We start from the raw sequence: 25,035 nt of genomic DNA on the forward strand, positions 1-25,035 counted from the left end.
TAGCTCTTTGGTCATGCCAGTGCTTGGCCAATGCTTGTCCAGCTTTCAAGTTATCACTTGCTTCTGCCATCATTTGTGACATTCTCCTTCGGAGACCTATCACATAGTCAGTCACCCTGACTGGCTTGGGGGAAGGAGCACTCTCCAACCCCGCCTTGATCAGGGCCAATGGACCTCTGACCGGATGACCATAAAGAAGTTCAAAAGGAGAATAACCTACTCCCACCTGAGGGACTTCTCTATAAGCAAAGAGAAGGCATGGCAGAAGAAGGTCCCACTTTCTTTTAAGGGGGTCCTCTAAAGCACCTATCATGCTCTTCATGGTTCTGTTGAACCTTTCAACCAGCCCATTTGTCTGAGTTTGGTATGCGCTTGAGAACTTGTAAGTAACTCCACAGGTTTTACACATGGCTTTCATGTAGTGGGACATAAAATTCGACCCCCTGTCAGAGATTACTTCCTTAGGAAACCCAAACCTGGTAAAAATACCAAGGAGGGCCTTAGCCACAGCCGGAGTTGTAACAGTCCTCATAGGAATTGCCTCAGGGTACCTAGTAGCATGGTCTACTACAACAAGTATAAACCTGTTGCCTGAGGAGGTTGGAGGATCAAAGGGACCAACAATGTCAATCCCTACTCTCTCAAATGGGACACCCACTACAGGGAGAGGCACTAAAGGGGCCACATTCTTGGAGCCAACCTTACCAGAAGTCTGGCAGGTGTGGCAGCTCCTGCAGTATTTGTCTACTTCGGCCCCCATCTTTGGCCAATTAAAGTAGAGTGAGAGCTTTTCCTTAGTCGTCTTGAAACTCAAGTGACCAGCCAAAGGAATCTCAGGGGCTAACTGCAAGAACTGTTTGTTTGTTTGTTTGTTTGTTTGTTTGTTTGTTTATTTATTTGTATAGCACTCTTGACCCAGGGGTATATGTGCGCTTTGAGCATCTGGTTACAGGCAACAGTAGGGAACAATAGTACAACAGTAATGTGGCATGTAAAGGTTGACAGGAAGGCAGTTAGTGCATAGATAATAATAGGCAAACACAATAAGAAGCATTTGAGCATTGGGTATGCATACATACATGGTTGGTTATTTGTTGAGTAACCAGGTGATGACCTTAGTTCTGAAGGGTTGGAAGGTAGGTGTGGATTTGATATCCAGTGGAATGGTGTTCCAAAGTTGTGAGGCCAGAGCTGGGAAGCTGGATCCACCAGCTCTTTTGAGGGAGTATTTGGGCGTCAGTTGTAGTGTGTTAGTTGATCCAGTGGTTCTAGTGTTCTGTCCTAATGTGAATTTGTTAGTGAGATAGGGCGGGTCTAAGTGGTTAAGAGCTTTGTATGTAAGGCATATGGTTTTTAAGTCTATTTTTTGTTGGATGGAGAGCCATTTACAAGCAATTCTTGTGGCGGAGATATGTTCTCTTCTGGGAAGATTTAGGGCTGCACGGAGTGCGTTATTTTGTAAGACTTGCAATTTATTGATTACTGTTTTATTGGCACCTACATAGAGGCTATTACAGTAGTCCAGTTTGGATTGAATGAGTGCTCTGGCTGAAGTGAGACAGTTGTTGGGGGAAATCAATGGTCTGCAGGCCCTAATTAATTTACCAGTGTAGGCAGTGGCTGAGGCAGTCATATTAACTTGTTTGGCTAGGTTGGTATTCATGTCTAAATGGAAACCGAGGGTTTTTACACTTTTGGCGATGGGTATGGTGTTGCCGTCAATGGTAAAGCTGGGTAACCGGGACAGAGTTTACGGATGGTGTTAGGTGAGCCGACAAGAAGCAGTTCGGTCTTATCATCATTCAGGCAGAGCCCATGTGTGGCCATCAATGCCTGAATGATGGAGAAGACTTCATTGATCCATTTGGCGTCCACGTTGTAGTTACCGGATAGAGTGAGGAGTATCTGGGTGTCATCTGCGTAGTTCGTGTAGGTGACACCCAGATTGTCCAGCTTCTCAAATAGGGGTTTTGTAAATATATTGTACAAAGTAGGTGAGACACAAGATCCTTGTGGGACACCGCAGGTAATAGGGATAGGGTCAGCCGCTGCTAGGGGTGAGAAGACCCGCATAGTCCTATTGTCCAGGAAGGATTGGATCCATGTGATCGCAGAGTGGGAGAAGTGTGCTGCCGATGACAGATGGTTGCACAGGATTTTGTGGTCGACCAGGTCAAAGGCAGCGGAGAGGTTGAGGAGAAGAAGGATGGCAGCCTTACCTTTATCTTTGAGTTCGTCTATCTGGCATTTGAGGTCAACAAGGGCCGTTTCTGTCCCGTGTTGTGGTTGAAAGCCAGATTGGCGAGTTCCTAGTAAATGATTTGTCTCGAGGTAATCCTGGATTTGTAAATAGGCCACTCTATCAAGAATTTTTAGTAAGAATGGGACGGTGGTAATGGGTCTATAGTTCGTGGGTATGTCAGGGTCGAGAGTGTTTTTTTTTTTAGTAGTGGTAGGACCCAGGATTGTTTCAGATTACTAGGGACCAAGTTATTGGAGAAAGACAGGTTTATTAATTTAGTAATGAAGGGGGAGAGATCCATAGCTGCATCTTTTATGATCTGAGCGGGGCAACTATCCCCCTTGCAGTTCGAGGGTTTCAGGGATGCTATAATTTTCTGTACCTCCGGTATGGATACCTTTTTGAAGGTAAAGCCTGAGCTGGTGGCGGTAGGTGGAAGAGGGGTGGGACTGGAGGTAGGACCGGGAGTAAATTGTTGTCGTTTGTTGTCAATTTTAGTTTGGAGCCCTGAAATTTGTTAGCAAGGGCATTCTGGATCCCTGTGCACCAAGGTTTATCCTTAGTGCAAGAGTCAGTGGGAGGAGTGGGGTTTTCTAGTTCCTTTAGTATGTTAAAGAGCTCCTTAGTGCTGGAGCTTGCCTGGGAAATCCTGGAGTTGAGAGATTCTTTTTTAGCGCGTGTGATCTCATTTTTGTAGAGAGTGGAGATGTTTGTAAGATTAGTTCTGTTATTTACTGATGGCACTGATTTCCATAGTGCTTCGAGTTTACTTTTTTGTTGATGGAGAGTTTTAAGCTCCGGGGTGTACCATGTATTCAGGTGCGCTTTAGGTTTCCCTTTGCACAATTTCAGTGGGGCAATGATGTCAATGGCTTTGGCCATGGAATCGTTGTAGACGTTGACCAATTGGTTCAAGTCAGTTGTGGCTGGTAATGCGTTCAGAGTAGGGATCACCAAGGGTATTAAGGCTTCCGCTGTGATGTTGCTCTTTTTCCTAGTTGCGCAGGCAGGTGCAATAATAGGTCTTTTATGCGCTAAGTTGCTGGTATTAATGTCAAATGAGAGGAAGTAGTGGTCTGTCCAAATGAGCTGTGTGGGATCTTTCAAGGTAATGTTGCAGTTAAGGGCGGTGATCCAGTCAAGGATTCTGCCTTTCGAGTGGGTAGGTTTGGAGCAGAGTTGTTGGAGGCCATACTCCTCTAATGCCATGGCCAGGGCAATGCCATGCCAGTGGAATTGGAATTATTAGAATTCTCTTTGGAGTCCTTCTTTGGCTGTTTTCCGTCATCCTTTTTCTGAGTAGCCCCAGAATCCTTGTGAGTGGCCCTGTTGGCAACCCACAAGTCAGCAGCCTTAGCTAACTTCTAATGCCATGGCCAAGGCAAACTGTTGTCTGTTCTCTTGGGGTACTACAAGTCGTTTGTTGTCCCCAGGTGCAGACTCCGTTGGTTCACTGTAGAAGAGGCCATCTTCCCAGTGTAACCTATATTTCCCAGGCTCTTGCCCTTCAGCCTGAGCATCTGCCTGGTGGCGAAGACCTTCCAGAGTTGGAGATTCTCTCTGTCCCTTACTGAAGTCTGCCCTGTTCGGTCCACCTTCTGCCAATAAAGACTGCAGCTCAGGATGGTCAACATGATCCAGATCTCCAATGAGTTCCTGGCCTTCCACTAGCTCTTCTTCAGAGTCTAGTTCAACCACACAGGGTTGTACCTCCCTCTCAGCCTCAGCTGGTGGGGGAGTTACTGGTGTAACTTTGGACAACCTAGGGGAAGTCCTTGTTGGCTGCACCGGAGTGCTGGCTGTGAGGTCCTTTTTAGAAGTTTTAGGTTTCCCTTTTCCTTCTAGTTTCTTAGAGACAGCAGCTGACATCTCCAGTGGAGTAGGAGTGATCTCTTTCTTCATCATCTCCTTGGGAGTACCTCTCATAGTTCGCTCCTTTGTAGGTCTGGTGAGCTCCTGTAACTTTTTACTAGGAGGTCTGGGGGTATGTGACACTACTCCAAGAGTGTTTAAGTCATTACCCAGCAGAACCCTTCCTGGCACCTCACGTTGTATGCTGACAGTTATCTTTACAGTCATGTCATTACACTGGATGAGAACTGGTAATTGGGGAAGCATCTGCACAGGCCCTCCAGCTAACTTGGTGAGGCATTTGGGTGCCTTAGCAACATCCTCAGCCTGAAAAAAAGATTTGTCCACCACAGTTATGCTGGCCCCAGTGTCCCTAATGGCAGGAGTCTACTGACCATTCACCTGGACACTGTCCTTATAATACTCTTTAGTATTATCTGGGATAGAATTATAGACATCTAAGTTCTGTTGTTCCCACAACCCCAGAGACACTAAAGAAACACTGGCTGAGACTCCAATGGGTTCATCAGCCAGCAATAGAAAGTTTGCACTTGCCATTTGTACTTCCTCCTCTGGAGCAAAGGCTAAGGAGACAAGATGGACCCCTGAAGGTTTACCCTTGCATCTGGGATCTCCTTTCACATGGTCAGTAGAGCCACAAACAAAGCATTTACCAAATACTTTCTGGAATGGTGGCTTGTTCTGACCTCCTTCTGGTTTGGCACCAGGAGGTACACTAGCCTGATTTGGTTTCCCTTGTGGCTTACCCTTATGGTTCTGTTTGGGGCCCTCTTTGGAATTGGAATTATTAGAATTCTCTTTGGAGTCCTTCTTTGGCTGTTTTCCGTCATCCTTTTTCTGAGTAGCCCCAGAATCCTTGTGAGTGGCCCTGTTGGTAACCCACAAGTCAGAAGCCTTAGCTAACTTCCTGGAATCTAATTCCTTTGAATCAGCCAAGTGCAGTCTGAGCTCAGGAGAGCAGGCATCATAAATTGACTCCAACATTATAAGATTCTTCATTCCTTCATAAGTGTTAACTCTGTAACCCTTAATCCATCCCTCTAAGTTTTTCAAACTTTCACTCACCCAGGTAGCCCAAGGGGTACCATCATGCTTTTTGAGGGTCCTAAAACTCTTAAGGTACTGGGAAGGGGTCTTCCCAAATCTAGCTATCAAAGCTAGTTTCACACATTTATAATACTTCTTATCCACCTCCCCCAACTCCATTACCACATCAGTTGCAACAGGGGGAAGCCTAGAGAACAACCAGGGAAGTAACTCATTCCCTGTGATGTCCTGGAGCCCATGATCATACTCAAACATTTTTAACCAATCCAACACATCCAATTTAGGTTCATACATACCCACTAATTCCTTAGGCATCCGGGGTCTTTTGGGACTGGAACTCCTAGAGGAACCAGAGGAGAGAGAAGCATTTTCCACAGACAACTTCTTCATTTCTAGTTCATGATTAAGCTCTATTTCTCTGAGTCTTAACTCAGCTTGCTTCTGCTCAGCCTGGGCATTCATTCTTCTGAACTCTAGCTCTTGGTTTCTATCAGATTGAGCAATAAAACGTTTGTACTCTAATTCAAGCTTCATTTTGTCAAGTTCAAAATAAGCAGGGTTACTTGTAGGACCTGGTATAGGCCCAGTAGGTACAGTAGGTAAGGCAGACAGAGGCTCAGAGTGGCTAACTTCATTAGGTTCACTTTCCTCTTCTGGCGCATTATCAAGACTTTGATTCAGATTAATACCATCACTGTTTTCTACATTTGCTGGGGGGAGGTAGATTCCTCTGTACCACCCAGACTTTGCTTTTCTAACAATCTTTCTATAAGTTCCATTTTCTTGCCCTTCTCAGAGAGATTCTTATGTCTACTCAATACTTTTAAGCAATCAGCAGTTTTGGCAGACAATGACTCTAGGGTATAACTCTCCATAGCAGACATAGTTAGAAAATCAGCTTTTTAGTGCTAAGCTCTGTGGTTAATTGTCAAAGTGTTCAAAAAGCACTCTAAAGTGTATACTCAATACAAATCCCACTGCTGCCACCAGTGTTAGACAGAAACCTGTGCAGTTTCCTCTGGGACCACTGCAAAAGATTTAAGACTCCAGGTGTTTGGCAGTAAACCCACTTGGTAGCAGTCTGTACCACACAGATTCACTTGGTAGCTGTGGCTGAGCAGTCAGACTTCCTTCAAGAAGAATTAGGCAGTATACAGAGTATTCACAATAGGTCAGAAGAGCACAGTAGAACAAGTAAACACTGACCAGAGCTTGGTGTAAAAGAGATATAATTATTTATTTAAAACCACATCTAGAAAAACACACAGGCACTAATAGTAAGCAATTCAAAAACACGGTCACTAAAAGATATACACTCCCTTAGAGGAATTTTAGACAAGTCTTAAGTAAAGCCCCACTTATTTTCAGACAGCGGTGAGCGCTTAACGCAGATGGCACTATAATAATTCATTTTAAAAAGGGAGAGAAAAGCAGAGTATAATATGAAACAGATCCCAACCCTTTTCATAAGAACAAAACAAGAGAGGGAGGCAAGTAAAACCGTGAAGTTAGAGTTCAGAAGGTCGGATCCACTTTAAGAGGATCAGAACAAAATGTGTCCAAGGTCACACGGTTGAAGTGCACAAGAGTCTTGCAAATGTTCACAAAAGAGTTGGACCAAAAGAAAGGGACCCGTTAGAAGGTCAAGGCGGCCAACCCAGTCCAGAAGGTTAAGGGTTTATTATTACCTTGTAGCAATCTTTAGAAAGGGAGGCCTGGCGGACACGGTACCTTAAAGTGGTGAGAATACTCCAGCGGGGGCAGTTGTTTCTGGCAGCGGATGCAAGTCGGTGCTTCGTCCGGCGGAAGAGAGGATCTCGTCGGGGACGAAGACAGGAGTCAGTTGCACTGCCAGGGAAGAAACCAGCCGTGAAGTTCTCAGGTAAAAGGAGCAGTCCTTTTATTCGCGGTCCAGTGGTAAGTGGCTATCCGGTTGCTGGGGTGCTTGGCACGGGCAATTCGAATACAAGACGGCCTGGCATGCGAAAAGAAGAAGGTAAACTGGTTGTGCCCACCAGTCAGGGGAAGAAGCCTCTCCAGTCGGGAGATCTTCTCTGTCGTCGGGAAGTGCTGAGTCGGTTCCGCAGGGCTCCACCGGTGGTGTCGTCGTGGTAGGTCGGCTCAGCTTCTCCCTCATCGGATTCTCAGGTCCTGTGGCGACTTCTGAAGTTCCAGTCCCCAAAGCCCTGCTTTTATGCAGCACACCCCCATTCACTCAGCCTAGCTGTCAATCAAACATGCTAAGTGGTGAGCCGGCCGGCTCACCACTTGGGCCAATCACACAAGAGTGCGACTTGAGTTACCAAGGTAACACAGTCCAGGGTGCCTAAACCCCCTCCCACATCCCCCGTGGTACCCAGACAGAGTGGCACCACTTTTGGAGGCTTCTGTGGAGAAGCCTGCCAAAAAGTGGAACAAAGGGCTCAACTTGGGTTGGGGTCACAGAAGAGAACACAAACGCCATTTTAGAATCGAGTCCTGGCAAAAAATACCAACCGGCGAATTAATATTAATTAAATAAACTGGCGGTATGTTCGAGGCTATGAGAATTAAATAATTAAAGTTGGTAGCCTCGAACAATGGGAAAATCCCATAGGGATATATTCGCGGTCGAATATAAAAAGTAGTTTCCACTGCCACCAGCCAAAACTCGATCAGGGGGGACGGAGATGTGCCCCCTCGACAAACAGACCCCGGGGCAATCGAATTGCCCCAACCAGTACGTCCACAATATGATGGTTTGTACCGGTTTCTGTTAATAATTTGTGACTAGTAAAGCCAATGGTGACTTTACATGCCCTGGGAGACAGTAGTCAGTCCCAGGGGATGGAGTCTATGGTGGGGTGTCACTATGACACCCCTGTGTCACTGCACGGAGGGTGCTGTGTGACACACATAGTAAAAACACATGAGACCCTATGGGGTAAAGGACCCCATAGCCCATAAAACACATTAACAGTGAAAGGAACACCATAAATCATGTCCAAGAGTGGGAGAAAAAGAGTCTCACTCTTGGCAGGAGAAAAAAACAAACTCCAGAAATCCAGCAAAGCTGCTGGGGGACTCATTAGGTTAGGAAATTCAGCCTAAAGAGAGAATTCTCCCTAACATTCCTTCAGCTCGTCTTCGGTTCTTTCGTTCCAGTGGTCGACTCTGCTTTCCAAGTACCAGAGACCTGCTTTTAAACAGTTTTCCCCCATTCATTCCAGCCTGGCTGTCACTCAAACAGCGGGGTGGCTGTCCTTGCTGGACAGCCAGCCGGACAATCATGCCAGAATGCATTTGGGTCTCCTAGGAGACTAAGCACAGGGAGTTTCGGGCACCTCCCTCACATCCTGTCCACCCCAGACATTCAGGCGCCAGAGGAGGGCTTCAGCACTGAAGCCTGCCAAAGGCCAACGAACAAAGGGACCAAACCTGGTTTGGCGCGCAGAGACAAACACAAGAAGGACCTTTCCTAAAAGAAACAGCGAAAAATGTTGACCGGAGTCTGTTTTTACAGATTGGTCTTGGGTGCCATATTGAAAAACATGGCTGTCCCGATTTCTAGCTACCGTTGTTTGCGGTCGGGAAAAATCGTGGTAGTTTGATCTAAACCACTGCCAGCAGCCATATAAAGTAGGAAAGGGTAACATTTGACTGTTACATGAGTGTTTTGACTCAGGGGATGATAGGCAACCCCTCCAGCACTCTACAGGAAGATAGTGTGTGCTGGGTCTGTAAATTTAAAAGGACTAGTAAAGTCAATTTAACTTTACATGCTCTGGGAGACAGTAGTCAGTCCCAGAGAAGGTATTTAAACCTTGGGAAGTCTGAAAGACAACCCTGTGCCACTGCACTAATGGTGCTGTGTGACACAGATGTCTATGGAGGTTGTTTTAAAACCCCATAACGAAAGAATATAAAAGTAAAACACACCAAAAATACATGAAAGAGTGGGAAAAACAGGCTCACACTCTTTCCAGGTAAAAATTAAAATCCTAGAAATCCAGCAAAGTTTCTGGGGGTCTCAAAAGGTAAGGGAAATTAGCACATTCTTGAGAATTCTCCCTAACGGGAAACAGAAGATCTAAGCTCTGTGGGTGTAGCCGCCTCTGCAAACACTCTCATGGATCTTCCTTCAAGGAAAGAGGTGGTAGCTTCCAAGGAGAAGCTGGCAGAGGTTTTGAGGTAGTGACAACATTTTTTGTGGTCAAGCAGGTCAAAGGCTGCTGAGAAGTACAGCAACAAGAGCCAGGCTGGTTTACCCTGATCTCTGAGATCATCCAGCTGGTTTTTTAAATACAGTAATGCAGATTTGGTGCCATGTCCTGGCTGGAAGCCGGATTGGCGCATGCCTAGGATGCAATTCTATTCCAAGAAGTTCTGTATTTGGATGTAGGCAGCCCTGTCCAGAATCTTTAGGAGGAAAGGAACTGTTGTTATGGGACAGTAGTTACTGGGATCAGTGGGATCTAGCGTGTTTCTTTTTAGCAAGGACAGAACCCATGCTTCTTTTAAGCTCGGTGGGACGAACCAAAGGAGGCATTAATAAACCTAGTGATAAAAGGGACAAGGGCTTATGCGCAGTCTTTGATAATAGTGGCTGGGCATATAACCCCTTTGCATCTGGATGGTTTGAGGCGTCTGAGGATGTCAGTAGCTTCGAATTCAATCACTTTCCTGAAGTGGAATGTGGGGATGTTGGGGCAGGTAGGAGTAGGTGGACGGGGGAGGTTGTAGGATGATTTGAAAGGCCCTTGTTTTTGTGCAATTTTGCATTGCAGGGAGTTGAGTTTTCCTAACATGGCGTCTTGTATATTGGAACACCAAGTTCCATCTTTAATGATGGTGCTGGGGGGGGGGGGGGGCAGCAGAGGTAACCAATTCCCTAAGTATCTTGAAGATTTCTTTGATGTTTGAGCTGACGTTGGAGATCCTAGCATTAATGTCTGCCTATTTGGCTGCCTGTTTCTACTGTTTGGAGGCAATATGGAACAGAGTTTTGAAGGCGGCCGAAGGGGATTTTTTCCAAGTGCCTTCTGCTAGGTGTTTCTCCCAGCATAGTTCGTGCAGGTTATGGGGTAAACCACAAGTTGATGTGCGAAAGCACAGCATGATGGGACATTGGAGTCTCACCAGCAGGGCCCACGTTCGAATCCCCAGTAGAGGAGAAGTAAAAAATAAGCAAACGTATTGATGGCGGATTTGCCTGAAGAGTAAGGGAACGTAATGCCCTTCCGTTCCTGCCAGAATACATGCCAGATACCTCCTCGCCTATCTATACATGCCAGATACCTCCCCTCCTACCCATACATGCCAGATACCTCCCCTCCTATCCATACATGCTAGATACCTCCCCTCCTACCCATACATGCCAGATACCTCCCTCCTATCCATACATGCCAGATACCTCCCCTCCTATCAATAAATGCCAGATACCTCCCCTCCTATCCATGAAAGACCCAAAGTCAGCACCACAACACTGCAGGGAATGGGCCTCTGTGCCAGCACAGACATGTGTACACAAGGTATTACTCGAATTGACCTTTTACAATTGATCTTTTGCACAATTGACCTAATTATAGTGGTCCTAATTGACCTTCTGCACAATTGACCTTTATATTATTTTAGTTATTTTATATATGTATTGGCTTGGGTTTGGATTATAAATAATATAAGGGGATTGGGTGGGGGTTTGCATGGGTTTTTGGATTGGGTGGGTTTGCAGCGGTTTTCCCCCCGTATATATGTCCTAATTGACCATCTAAATTAGGTAAATTCTCCCGAGGTCAATTCTCCCGAGGTCAATTGTGAAAAGGTCAATTATGACACCTTTAGAAAGATGTATGTGCTAGGAGCGTGGCTCTCTCTTGGGCGCTCGGTGAAACCTCTCAACTCACACACCTTTGGAAGGTATCATACAACATGGAATCAGTTCTCTCAGCCGCCAAACTCCTAACATGACTATTCACTTCAATGCGCTCTCACCCGCCCAAAATGAAATCCTCCATTGCCCCCGGCCGGGTCACTTCAATGCGCTCTCACCCGCCCTAACTCCTCCATTTCCCCCCGGCCGGGGGACTGAAACAGCTGAGAGGTATGCTTGGCCACACGGGGGCAGTGTTGGTGAAGATTCTGCCCTAATGTTCTCCAGCAATCCTGAAACCAAAGGGGCAGCAGGGGAACGCTAGGAGGGGCCACATGGATTCAGACAGGTCAAGCTCATCCATGTTATGTAGAACGCTAGGAGGGGGCACATGGATTCAGACAGGTCAAGCTCATCCATGTTATGTAGAACGCTAGGAGGGGGCACATGGATTCAGACAGGCCAAGGTCATCCATGTTATGGAGAACGCTAGGAGGGGGCACATGGATTCAGACAGGCCAAGGTCATCCATGTTATGGAGAACACTAAGAGGGGGAACATGGATTCAGACAGGCCAAGGTCATCCATGTTACGGAGAACACTAAGAGGGGGCACCTGAATTCAGACAGGCCAAGGTCATCCAGGGTATGGAGAACGCTAGGACGGGGAACCTGGATTCAGACAGGTCAAGGTCATCCATGGTTTGGAGAACGCTAGGAGGGGGAACATGGCTTCACACAGGTCAAGGTCATCCATGGTTTGGAGAACGCTAGGAGGGGCACATGGATTAAGACTGGCCAAGGTAATCCATGTTATGGAGAACACTAGGATGTGGCACATGGATTCAGACAGGCCAAGGTCATCCATGTTATGGAGAACGCAAGGAGGTGGTACATGGATTAAGACAGGTCAAGGTCATCCGTGTTATGGAGAACACAAGGAGGGGGCACATGGATTCAGACAAGTCAAGGTCATCATCTTATAGAGAACAGTAGGAAGTGCCACATGGATTCAGACAGGCCAAGGTCATCATGTTATGGACAAAGCTAGGAAGTGGTACATGGATTCAGACAGGCCAAGGTCATCATGTTATGGAGAACGCTAGGAGGGGGCACATGGATTCAGACAGGTCAAGGTCATCATGTTATGGAGAACACTAGGAGGGGGCACATGGATTCAGACAGGCCAAGGTCATCATGTTATGGAGAACGCTAGGAGGCGGCACATGGATTCAGACAGTTCATTGTCATCCATGTTATTTAGGGGTTCATCCAGACCTCCCTTTTCCTTTTCAACGCATCGCCAGAATTGTATGGGGGCATGTTTGAATGTATGACCACTTTGTGGGGTGTGAATGGAGTGCTTTGTCCTTAGTCTCTCTACACTGTGAAGAAATATTGCCAGCTTGATCATTAGAACTTGCTTGAGTATAGGCACTCTTCTTTAGAAGTAATACACATTGTCAAAAAAGAGTTGCATGAACTCGGACAAATAGTAGTACTTGATTAAAGCACGACTCGTGATGCAGTAGCCACCGATGGTTATAACTGTGAGAATTGGTCTTTGGTTTTTGGGTGGTGGGCTGGAGGAAGCTAGGTGTTACGGAATGCTCGTAGAAGCCACACCTGAGTTAATTTTTCAAATATTTGACCTGCTGTCCTCTTCCCTTTTAGGTTCAAAATTCTAGAAGAGCAGTCCCCCAGAGTTGGACCTTGTGGAAGTGCACTGCCAAGTAAGCGCACCAGAGTGACTTGTGTGGTCATCCTGAGTGTGGGGCAAGCATGGTAGCTGTGGGGTGGGTGCTGCTGACAGGAGTTCACAACTGAAGGCTTATTCTTGTGGGTATTTTCTTCTCAGTGACTGGCAAAGCAGAGGCACTGGGAATGCCGAGGGCTCGCAAGAACCATCGTTGAGAGTTTTCTTTTCTAAGATTAATATTCTGACTTACTGTTGTTACTTTCCAGGGTCAGTGGTCAATATAAGACAAGGCAGTGCCTACCAATTTCTGAGGTTGAAGCACGTGACATCCTCTGCATGTCTCACCACAGTGAAGAGAGGTAAGAAGTTTGGTGGAGAGGGATGCAAAGCTGGTGCATTGTGTGGGAAGTTTGTAAATAACCAGCAAGCATGTGTTCATATGGGTTGCCACAGGTGGGCGGTATTCCTGCAGAATTTTGGTTGCAGAATTATTTTGGAGTGCTGTAAAATGGAGGGGTTGTGTCTGTGAAAGCTTAAAGGTTTTAGAAAAGTGCCATGTACAGAGGGTTTGTTTTTGTGAAGTGATGGGCAAAGCGGCTTGGAGTGCGGCTGAGCTTACTGGATGCAAAGCTAAAACCCCAGCCTTGAAGAGGCAATACTGAATTCCTGAATGGGCTGTGGCCAGCACAGTCAGTCAGCAATGTCCCTTGGAGAGGCAATACTGAATTCCTGAATGGCCTTTTGCCAGCACAGTCAGTCAGCAATGTCCCTTGGAGAGGCAATACTAAATTCCTGAATGGGCTGTGGCCAGCACAGTCAGTCAACAATGTCCCTTGGAGAGGCAATACTGAATTCCTGAATGGGCGTGGCCAGCACAGTCAGTCAGCAATGTCCCTTGGAGAGGCAATACTAAATTCCTGAATGGGCTGTGGCCAGCACAGTCAGTCAGCAATGTCCCTTGGAGAGGCAATACTGAATTCCTGAATGGGCTGTGGCCAGCACAGTCAGTCCGCAATATCCCTTAGAGAGGCAATACTGAATTCCTGAATGGACTGTGGCCAGCACAGTCAGACAGCAATGCCCATTGGAGAGGCAATACTGAATTCCTGAATGAGCTGTGGCTAGCACAGTCAGACAGAAATGTCCCTTGGAGAGGCAATACTGAATTCCTGAATGAGCTGTGGCCAGCACAGTCAGTCAGCAATGTCCCTTGCCTATCATTGGATGCTGGAACCAATTCACAAGTCAACCAAGGTCTAGAGGAGAGCTCATCACCAGGTAGGCAGGGACCAGAGAGAGTGATGGACCAGAGGTGCAACTCACAAGGCAACCAAGGTCTAGAGGAGAGCTCCTCACCAGGCAGTCAGAGACCAGAGAGAGTGATGGACCAGAGGTGCAACTCACAAGACAACCAAGGTCTAGAGGAGGGCTCCTCGCCAGACAGGTAAGAGACCAGAGGGAGTGATGGACCAGAGGCGCAACTCACAAGGCAACCAAGGTATAGAGGAGAGCTCATCGCCCTAAGGAAGTCAGCTCACAAAAACCAAAGAACTAACTGAAAGACAGTCATGAGAGGAGGAAACTAACGCCGGAATAAACAGGCTGACCTAGACAGACGCACTAGGCCGCCTCATCAACAGCATTCTGACCCTGAACCATTTAAAGCTTCAACTGACCAGTGCCACATTAGAAAACAAGAGAATTGATGGTACCAACCCAGTTCCACACCCAAAGAAATGGTTCAGAAACACCCACCACCCCATACAAGGCTCACTGTAACACAGCTGGACACGTGCAGCACCACCACAGTGAAATGGCCCATAAGGAACCAGCAACAACCCCACCCACAGGGATACAGCTCAAACTGAACCAGAAGTACCTGAACTAGGATACAGACCCCGCTAACCAAACCCTCAATTTTCTGCATACTCAACCCACACAAAACTCACACAACCTTTTCTCTCCTAGCAATACGCATGCACTTTACCACACTGCATCAACACATAGACAGCACCTACAGCACACAAGGCCTCGTCCGATCTGATACTTGCACCAAAGTTCAGCACTCGGTGTATACCGAGCTGAAGCTGCCAACAGCACACCACCTCTCCCACTTTCCTACTCCCCTCCTCCCGACCAACCCTACCTGCCCTCCTTCCTGTTTACATATCCACCAGAACTCCTGGGGACCAATTCCGAAGGTGACGGTGCGCTATATAAGTACCTTTAACGTAACATAACATAACATAACATAACATATTCATTAATTATTGAGAATACAATGGGCCTCATTGTGAGTTTGTTGGTCTGGGAACTACAGTACCGGTAAGCTTTCTGGTACCGTAATTCCCAGAACGCCAAACTACGAGTTGTGCTCGCGGGTGTCTTTCTGTCCCCCATGGGGAAAAATATTTTCCGGAGCCCTGGAATGGGCAAATTCCCGGTCCGGCAATGCCGTAGTGACCTGGTAATTGACCATTCCTGGGCGCCGGAAACAAAAAATACCGCCGGCAGCTGTGCCTGTATTACAGGCACGGCTACCGTTAGCATCCTCCTGAGGTCCAATATATACATTACAAACCAATGTAAGAGTTATCAAATATTTAACAAGAGTAAAACATGTTTGAAATCAATAGAGTAAAGCACTTGGAATTGATTGAACTAATAATAGGTGGACAAACAGGACAAGAGACAAGAGGAGAGAAAGGCAGGAAAAGAGTATTACAAGAGAAATATATCATATTAATGCAATCTGTAAATTATTTCAGACATTCAGATTGAGATATTGAATACAAATGTTCCCTTTCTTATCAAATTTATGCCAACGCAAAGTAAAAACATCATTGCACTTTTCTATGCGATGCATAGAACAGATGTAATTTCACCACATAGTATATGAAAGTCTGGTACAGTCTCTCCAATTGGAGGTGATAATATGGAAAGCAGTACTGATAAACAGGTTGAATAAACTGGGAGCCAAGCAGCCTGATTCATGGAATTATCTGCCCGAAAATCCCCATACTTCAAACAGGGATTTTCTGGCAGAAAGACGCGCAAATCTGCGTTTTTCACGCAAATAATTCCATAAATCAGGCTGTTTATCGTTAGTAGGTAGGGATTAACAATAGTACCAATCATGAGATTACAGTAGTTCTTGGAATATTAACATTTTTTGAAGGCTTGTCCAGATCTCAAGCCAGAATGAATGTATATATCTACAGTCATACATTTGATGAACAAACTCTGCATTAGGTGAATGGCATGACCAGCAGTTAGTGGATGTATTACTAGAAATCTTCACAATTCTTGAAGGGGTAAGGTACGCACGGTGCAGAATGAAGTACAATGTTTGGGTAAGGTTGGCTGCAACTGAAGAGGAGTAATGTGATTTTCAAATGTCAGACCATGAATCTGGAGTAGGGTGAAAGTTCGAGTCTAGTTCCCACTGTCTAATGATAATAGAGTTTGGCGAGTTGATGGTGCAATTGTCATTTAACAAGGAATGCAATTTAGCGGCTTTAGTGGAAGGTCGAGATGATCAATAGGTCAGAAGGGGCGAAGGAGATTTTTGAGTTAGATTGGGTAGGGATTTGGTAAGAGTGTTGATAAGTGATCTGTGGAAGGAAGTATTCATTTGTGGGATATTGGATTGATGGCATAGTTGTACAAATGGAATTTCTATATTATTTTGGAATAGATATTGGATTCATTTGAAACCGGAGAAATACCATCTATTAATTATGATAAAAGTTGGATTTATTAGGGAAGTTTTTACAATACCAAAAAAGAATTATCCTTTGTTTCAGATTGAAAATAAGACATAGGTTGGAGCTCATTCCATATAGATTTTAAAAAGTGAATAGAGGGGTAAGAAGTGATGTTGGGCCATGAAGGTGTTAAGAGAAAGTGAGTGAGGGAAATTGGGAGATAATATTGGATTCAATGTTGATTAATATAGGGGCATCATAGATGCGATTCGCTTATTGGTAGAGTGTTGTCAGTTGTTTTAACATAACGGCTTTATTATAGGTTAAAAAGTTGGGGATTTGAATCCACCTAGAAATGTAGAAAGTCTGAGTTTGTTAATGGCAATTCTAGGTTTGTTTTGGTTTGATAGGAATTTTAAAAGTAGAGTCAAGTTTTTTGAAAAAATTGGTTGGGACTGTTAATGGTATCATGGATAGAAAATTAAAGATGGTGGGGCAAATCATCATTTGTATAGAGTCTAAGCGATAAGAAAAGAAGAGGCCAGCCTGAAACCACTTCAGTAACTTTCTCAATCATTAGATAAGTGTTAAGGGAGACAGTAGCATGAATATCTTTAGCAAAATGAAGGAAATGCAAAATATTTAATAGATGAAAGTTGCCAAGACACACCAAACATAGGAGTGTTAGTTACATTACAAGCATTGGTAAGGGCCTCATTTCAGACTTCTCGAAGTTAAGTTTATAGCCGGAGACTTTAGAGAAATCATTAATAGTGGAACTTAAACGCTGAATAGAGCAACCGGGGTCGAAGAGATAAAGTAATATATCGTCAGCATACTATTGCTTTATTGATTGTATACCTTTAATATTAACATTATTCCTTATGTTTTGTAGTAAGGGTTCCAATGCTAAATTGAACAGTAATGGTGAAAGTGGTTAACCTTGCAAAGTTCCTCTTTGTATTTGAAAGGAGGGAGAAAGTGAGTTGTTGATAAGGATTCAAATGGATGGGAGGAGTACAGGATTTGTATGCGATTGATGAAAGCGGGTGAGAAACAATTCCAAATAAGTGATTGTAGAATTGAGGTCCAAGAAACACGGTCAAATGCTTTTTCGGCATCTAATGCAAGAAGGGCCAGTGAGTCATTTGATGATTGAGAATGAGACAGTGCATGGAAGAGTAATCTAGTGTTGGAAGAGGTAAAACAATTTTTGTGAAAACCTGTTTGATCAACGTGGATGAGTTTGGGAAGAAATATTTTGAGATGTTTGGCAAGAATTGTAGCAAACATTTTAGAGTCTGAGTTAACTAAGAAGATGTGCCTATAGTTTTTAACAAAAGAAGGGTCTTAGTGTAGTGAGTATATTGTTCAAGGAGTTTGGGAGAGATAGAATTAGTAAAGGTTTTAAAGAAATCAATGGAGAAACCATCAGGCCGATGGCTTTCTTTGGTTTGAGGTCCAAGAAAGCTTGTTTAATTTCTGTTAGGGATATTGGAATGTTTAGAGATGATAAGTCTACAGGGTTATCAGGGTCTTTCTTATTTTGCTCAAAGAAGGAGTGGATATCTGATAATGGAATCGAATGGTCTTTGGAGTATAAGGTTGAGTAGAATTCTAGGAAGGCTTTGTTAATATCTTTTTGGTTAGTTAACCTTTTACCGTCAGCAGAGGAAATAGAAGTAATGCTTTTTCTTTCTTATTTTTAAGATAAGAAGCAAGCATGTTCCCGGCTTTGTTAGAGCCACTATAGAATTTGGATTTAGATCAAAGTATCGAATTTGACTCTTTGTTAGTGCATAATTTGTTGAACTCAATGTGTTTATTCATAAGATGTGTGGCTACATTACTGTCTGGATAACTACAATACATTTTTTTCAGATCTTGAATGGAAGTTAATAAATTCTTATAAATAGATTCAGATTGTCCTTTTCTGGAAGCAACATATTGAATAATAAATCCCTGAAAGGTAACTTTAAAAGCATCCCAGTTATTGTGGGTCAAAGAATGTTCAGGACGATTATGATGAAAGAATTCTTCAATAAAAGAATTTTTTTTTCTATAAAGATTTTCAGGCCGATTCATGGAACAAACGTGCACCGAAAATCTCAGCGCAAGGTGGCACATGCGTTAAAAAGCAAGCGCACATGCATGCGTGCGATTTATGGAAGTCCCTGCGCGTGTTACCCTCGGGATTTGTGCCAAACCCGTGCGTGGCGCACACGGGCGCACACGTCATTGCAACATCCCGAACGCTGTGTGCGATGCGCACAGGAAATGCACACAACATCCGCGCACACACCAAAAAGGGGGCAGGACACGGGGCGTAACACGCGGAATGGGGAACAACGCGTGAAAAAGAAGGCGTAACTGGGGAAGTACTGCAGGGAAATACACGGAACGCCACACACACGCGAACAACCCGTATTCATGGATTCAAATATGGGAAACCCGTGCACGGCAAAAGACGCGCATGGGCGTCAACGCGTCCGCCACTCGAAGGCAGGCGGAAGCGTCCCCACGCACAGTATAAAAGTGCACGCAAACAACAAACACGTATATACAGCTAATGCCCCATTTGTCGCAGTACTGATCGTGGGACACGGCAGGAGGAGGAGAATAGCCAGGGCCCACATTTTTTTTTCCCGGACCAGCCTTTTTGGGATGCCTGACGACCACGTCTATGGCAGGTATAGGTTTCCACCTCATATCATCCCAGACCTCGTCAGGGAGTGGGAAGATGACCTTACATCCCCCACCTCGGGCTCCCAAGCATTGAGCCCCTTGGAGAAGGTTATCAATGTCCTGCATTTTTTGGCCACTGGGTCATTTCAGCGGACTACTGCCATAATGGGCGGGGTCTCATAGGCCACGCAGTCACGCTGCCTACACCAGGTGTTGGCAATCATCACTGCATGCCCCTCAGTCTGCAGGCACATATATGCCCAGAACACCCGCAGAAAGGCAGGCCATGGTCCAGGACTTTTACAGGGTGGCACACTTCTCCAAAGTGCTCAGTGCCATAGATTGCACCCATGTGGCCCTACGTCCACCTAGGGCCACTGAGCACATCTATCGAAACCGCAAGCACTGGCATTCCATCAACGTGCAGGTTGTATGCGATGCTAAAGGAATCATCACCTCTGTCTATGCAAACTACCCTGGCTCCACCCATGACAGTTTCATATACAGAATGTCTGCCCTGAGCCGGGCCCTGGAAGCTGGGCAGCATGGCGATACATGGCTCCTTGGTGAGTACAAATGCCTGTGCACATGCATGCAAGTCACACACAGACAAATACCCAAACCCTAATAATCTCAACCATTATCACCTCCCCAGGGGACAGTGCCTATCCTCTGAGCAGCCACATGATGATGCCAATCCGGACCCCCACCACACCACCCCAGGTAAGATACAACGCCGCCCATATTGCAACCAGGGGCATAGTGGAGCGCACATTCAGAGTGCTGAAGTCACGCTTCTGCTCCCTTGACCGCTCTGGTGGGCAGCTAATATATGCATCCCCCAGTAGTGTGCAGGATCATTGTGGCAGCATGTGTCCGGCACAATGTTGCAACACGGCGGGAGGTACCAGTGGACATGGTGGTGCCCCCATATCCCCAACTACAGGCACAGGCGCTGCCCATGGGATGGGACAGGGCACGTGGCGAGGCAGCCCGGACCCAGCTTGTGGCCACATTCTTCACCTAAACTCCCACCCCTGCGGAGTGCACACAATCTTGGTACATACCAGGTGACAATCGATGATGACAAAGAGACAGTCAACTGTCACAACCTTACCACCCTGAGAATGTTGCCATGGAAGTGCTACATTGTGTGCATCCCTAGCTACTTAAACATAACCAATCCTGTGTGACCAAAAGGAACACATGTAAGGTGTGTATCACACACCCCTGCAAAACAGGCCATCACAATCCCTGCTATGTCACCCAAACCCTCCCAACCCACATCACCCTTGTCTGCCACACCATGACATGGCATGCAATAGCAAAAGGCCAACACATGACCAATAGGATACAAAGAGACATGTCATAAATGAAAACTGGCATGAGACAATGATGCCTGACATGGAATCAGATGAAATGACTGACCAACAACCTCCCATACCCACATGGAAATAGATCATGTGCTGCAGGGACACAGCGGGCCCGAGAAGGCAATCTGTGTGCACCTTTGGCCATTGAAGGGTGGATGTACGTGTGGTGGATCATTGTGCAATTGTGTGTGTCATTAGGGACATGCACTCAATATATGCATGTGAAATCAAGTGACCCTCAGTGTCCTGTACACATCACATGTGAACATTGGCCATGTGAACACCCCAGCATGTCAAACCACACCAATCCCCTGACACCTGAAAGGTAAAGACAACACAGGAACAGGCATTGACTAGAACAACACATCATATACATAGTACCCCGCAATTACAATGTCAGAGTGCCCAAAACACTGTAGGCCAAGCCAACTGTCCAACAACAAAAGGCCCTCCCTTACACATCACTGTGACCTTCTGAGCAACTGTCTCTAGGGTATGTAGCCTTCTTCCATCAAGTCTACCTGGCTACAGGATCACCCTACCCCTTGCTCTCCATGTTCCAGCTTGCGTGTAAATAGGGACCAGCCCCCTCAGATCCACCTTGACTGGTAAAAATGCCAAATTGCAGAGAACTTCAAGTAGGCAAACCCACAAACCAGGGAAAAAGGCTGCAGGCACCAAAAAACCCTTGAAGAGTCTCCAGTAGATGACTTGAAGTAGCAGGAAATGTCAAAGCACATGTACAAGCACAATGATAGAACAACCAAGGTAGCACAGTTGAACAATGGTCCAACAGGATGGGTACCATTCACGGTACATAACATACAATGATGATGAATCAACTGATGGGTAGTGTCACAGCTCCGGTGTCCAGACGCAGGAGTGGCACAAACCAACCACCCCCTCCGTGGTCTGGGCACCTGCAAGGTCAAACTAACACAGGCCTCTAAGACCCCGGCGGGGAAGGAGGGTCAGGGATATGTTGCATGGACAGGCATTGGTATTCAGGATAACCGGAAAGAGGGGCAGGAGAGTGGATGTGGATTTGCAAGGGAAAGTAGACAAAATACAACCAATCACAAAAACACATACTCAATTAGAGAAAACATGTTCATCATGCACATTGTACCAAATAAGTCAAATGCAAGCCAAAGGGAGACTTATCTCTGGGATGAGTGCTGGCCTCCTGCCTGTGCACTCTCAGAACCGGTAACAGGAGCACTTCAATGCTGCAAAGAGAGTGTGAGTTACTAATCTGAATGTGTGTTTACAACACACACACACACAACCCCATCCATGCCCCAAAGTAAGTGACTCCTCCACAAACAAACACCCCTGTCTGCTGCTATGTACCCATATGTTAGCCTGGCCCACCAATGGTACATACACTGTCAATGCAGTAAGGCCGGCGTATGTGGCCGCGCGGGGAATGGAAGACCAATTGGTCAAGAATCACACATGATACAATGGTCCCTGGGTGAGCTGCTAGACGTGTATAGCAAGGTGCAACTTCAGTACAAGTTGTGACCTGGCCGCCGCAGATTTAAATAGGTAGTTCACGTGGCAATTTGCACATGCAAATGACATGCACTCACCACGAGTCTGAGCCTCACTGGGTATCCCTGTGCGCTGTATCAGTTTCTGGCTAGGAACACTACTACCCTAATTACTCTGCTTCAATGGAGCAGGGGGTACTCGAGGATATGTTTGATGGCCCTTGCGTGTTCCCCTGACAACATGTTAAGCCACTTGGCATTTGCCTCTCAACGCATGTCAGCTGTACTGTGTCCTTCTCCAACAATGCCTGGCAAAGCTCCCCAGCACTGATGCTACTTAGCATCCATGTGCAAGTGGCCTGGTGGAAGGTAGTCTGCGGTGGGGGCCCTTGTGTTGCTCACCTTGCCAGGAGCTCCTGGAAATACGTCTGCTTCTGTCGGACATCTGAGCACAATCCCTGTGCTTCTGCTTGCGCACACATCCACACGTCTGCACCACCGAACATGGACAGTTTTCTGGATTAGTCGTCCCTGTGTCTGCTGGCAAAGGTAGTCTGGAGGCTCATCTTCCAGCAGAAAGGGCATCAAATAAATCAATAAGGCTGGAAAGTTCCCTGTGTGTGTGTCTACATGCTGGTTGTCACTGGGCCAGGTTACAGACCTACATCAAACTCCTCTCACCATCAGTGTCACTTTGACAGGCCAAGGGTGCAGGCTACTGTCTACAGCATGAAGTGCATCAAGCACATATACAGGCAAGAAAATAACATACATCACAATCCACATCAATTAATGGAGACATCAATCACATACTCACCCAAATTGATTACAGACATGGGGTGGATAAAACGCAACCAATCCCCACTAGGGGTGTTAACACAAATAGTACAGCAGCAGACAGACCACAGTTATTAAGAAAGTCCAAAGCCCGTATGTACAATTCTGTAACACCGAACCATTCTAGCGATCCCATGGATAAGGGAAGCAGGAGTGGCCTATGTGAGTCAGGACCCCAAGCTGCAAACACATACACAAGACAAGCTTGAAGGGCTCAGCTCGAACAAACAGTGGATGCTTTCAAAAGCCACAAAGCACCACAACGTCACATGACTGCACAATAGACAAACAATATTAAACTATATTAACTCATTAAACTAAAAATGAACAACCTACATAACCTAATTAAAATAACTATCAAATAGTTAATATTAACTAACTAAACTAAAATCAAAAATCAAAAATGGCCACATACGACCCAGGGGGGGGGGGGGCACCCAGGAGGGGGGAGGTACAGGGTGCACCTCAACACCCACATGTGATGATGTTGAGACAAAAAGAAAACCTCCATGGGCTCAACGCCTGCACACCACGACCTGTGTGGGAGATATCTCGTCGTCTGAGTCTGCCTCATCCGGAAAAGGAGGACGATGGCCAGGAGCCTGACCACGCCTAGGCACAGCTTGCCCCTCGTCGGCAGCAAGTCTGACGGACGGGTGAGCCTGGTTCTGTGCGGCAATGACACGCAGGTCTGCATGCAGAACCTCCCGTGATACACGTGCTTCCTCTTGCAAGGTAACACGTGTAACACGGAGTTCTTCCTGTGTGGTCTGGCTGGACAACTGATGCACCTCCCGGCAAGCATGTAGCTCAGCTGAGATGGTACGCTGAAGCTGCTCAAACCTCTCCTCTGACCGCACCCTCTGGGATGTCAAGAGGGCACCCAGAGTAGATCTGAGAGACTCATACTCAGCCCTCAGTGCCTCCATGTGTGCCGCTGCATGAGCATTAATTGCTTGATGCAGAGACAACATTTCAGCCTGGCATGCCCGGTCAGATGCCGCCATGCCCAGCCTGAGCGAGCGGGCCGTAGACTGCGCCGCCTGCCGCTGGAGAAGCACCTGCCTAGCAGGGGGGAGCACGGATTAGGCCACACGTTCCATGCTCACAGCGATGTTATCAAGTGCTGCCCCCTTACGTTCTGAATTGGCAGTCATGTCTTGCTCCCACTCAGTATACCTCGGTGGCACACGGCCACCGCATTGCTGGGCTCGACACCTGCGGGACCCAAGGGCCAGGCGTTCTTGTTGGGTTAGAACCGCCCGCGGCTGCACGACTACAAGGCCCCGTCTACGTGATGCCCCAGGCACATCAGCTACTGGTGTGGAGGGTGACCCTGCGTCCCGATCCACCACAGGCGGAAGTCCCACCACTGTCTGGCTCCTCAGTGCAGGTGTCGCGGACCGAGGAGTGTCCACATCAGAATCACTCATCCCTGACGTATGGACCTTGTTAGGCAGAAACCTGTGAAGTTCCCTTAGGGACCACTGCAAAAAGTTTAAGACCACAGGAGTTAGCAGTAAACCCAATTGGTAGCAGTCTGCAACCCCCAGATTTATCTGGTAGCTGTGGCTGAGCAGTCAGACTTCTCTCAAGAAGAGTTAGGCAGTATACAGAGCATACACAATAGGGCAGGTAAACACAGTAAAACAAGCAAACACTGACCAGAGCTTTGGTGTAAAAGATATATAATTATTTATTTAAAAACACACTGGCACTAATATCAAGCAAGTTCAAAAACACAGTTACTAAAGTATATACACTCCCTTAAAAGTAAAGCACCACTTATTTTCAGACAGCGGTGAGCGCTTAACGCAAATGGCACTCTAATAATTCGGTTTAAAAGGGAGAGAAAGGCAGAGCATAATTTGAAACAGATCCAAACACTTTTAAAAGAACACAGCAAGAGAGGAAGGCAGAATAAAACCATGAACTTAGAGTTCAGAAAGCCGGATCCACTTTAAGAGGATCAGAACGAAATGTGTCCAAGGTCACACGGTTGGAAAGTGCACAAAAGTCTCGAGAAGGTTCAGAAAGAAGTTGGACCAAAAGAAAGGGACCAGTTAGATGGTCAAGAGGCCAGCCCATTCTAGAAGGTTAAGGATTTACTGTCACCTTGTAGCAATCTATAGAAAGGGAGGCCAGGCGGACACAGTACCTTGAAATGGTGAGAACGCTCCAGCGGGGGCAGTTGTTCCTGGCAGCGGTTGCAAGTCGGTGCTTCGTCCGG

General features: G+C 46.3%; 1 protein-coding gene across 2 annotated transcripts in view; it reads left to right on the forward strand.

Moving 5' to 3' along the window:
- Positions 1 to 25,035, forward strand: part of LOC138517036 (zinc finger protein 84-like) — a 115,257-nt gene that overhangs the window by 43,530 nt on the left and 46,692 nt on the right. For both annotated transcript variants that reach the window (XM_069632550.1, XM_069632551.1), the window contains exons 2-3: positions 12,683 to 12,741; positions 12,974 to 13,066. The gene's annotated coding sequence lies outside the window, so the exon portion shown is untranslated. The remainder of the gene's footprint in view (positions 1 to 12,682; positions 12,742 to 12,973; positions 13,067 to 25,035) is intronic.

The sequence above is a fragment of the Ambystoma mexicanum genome, chromosome 6q (assembly GCF_040938575.1).
Source record: "Ambystoma mexicanum isolate Mex_15411 chromosome 6q, UKY_AmexF1_1, whole genome shotgun sequence".
Lineage (NCBI taxonomy): Eukaryota > Metazoa > Chordata > Amphibia > Caudata > Ambystomatidae > Ambystoma > Ambystoma mexicanum.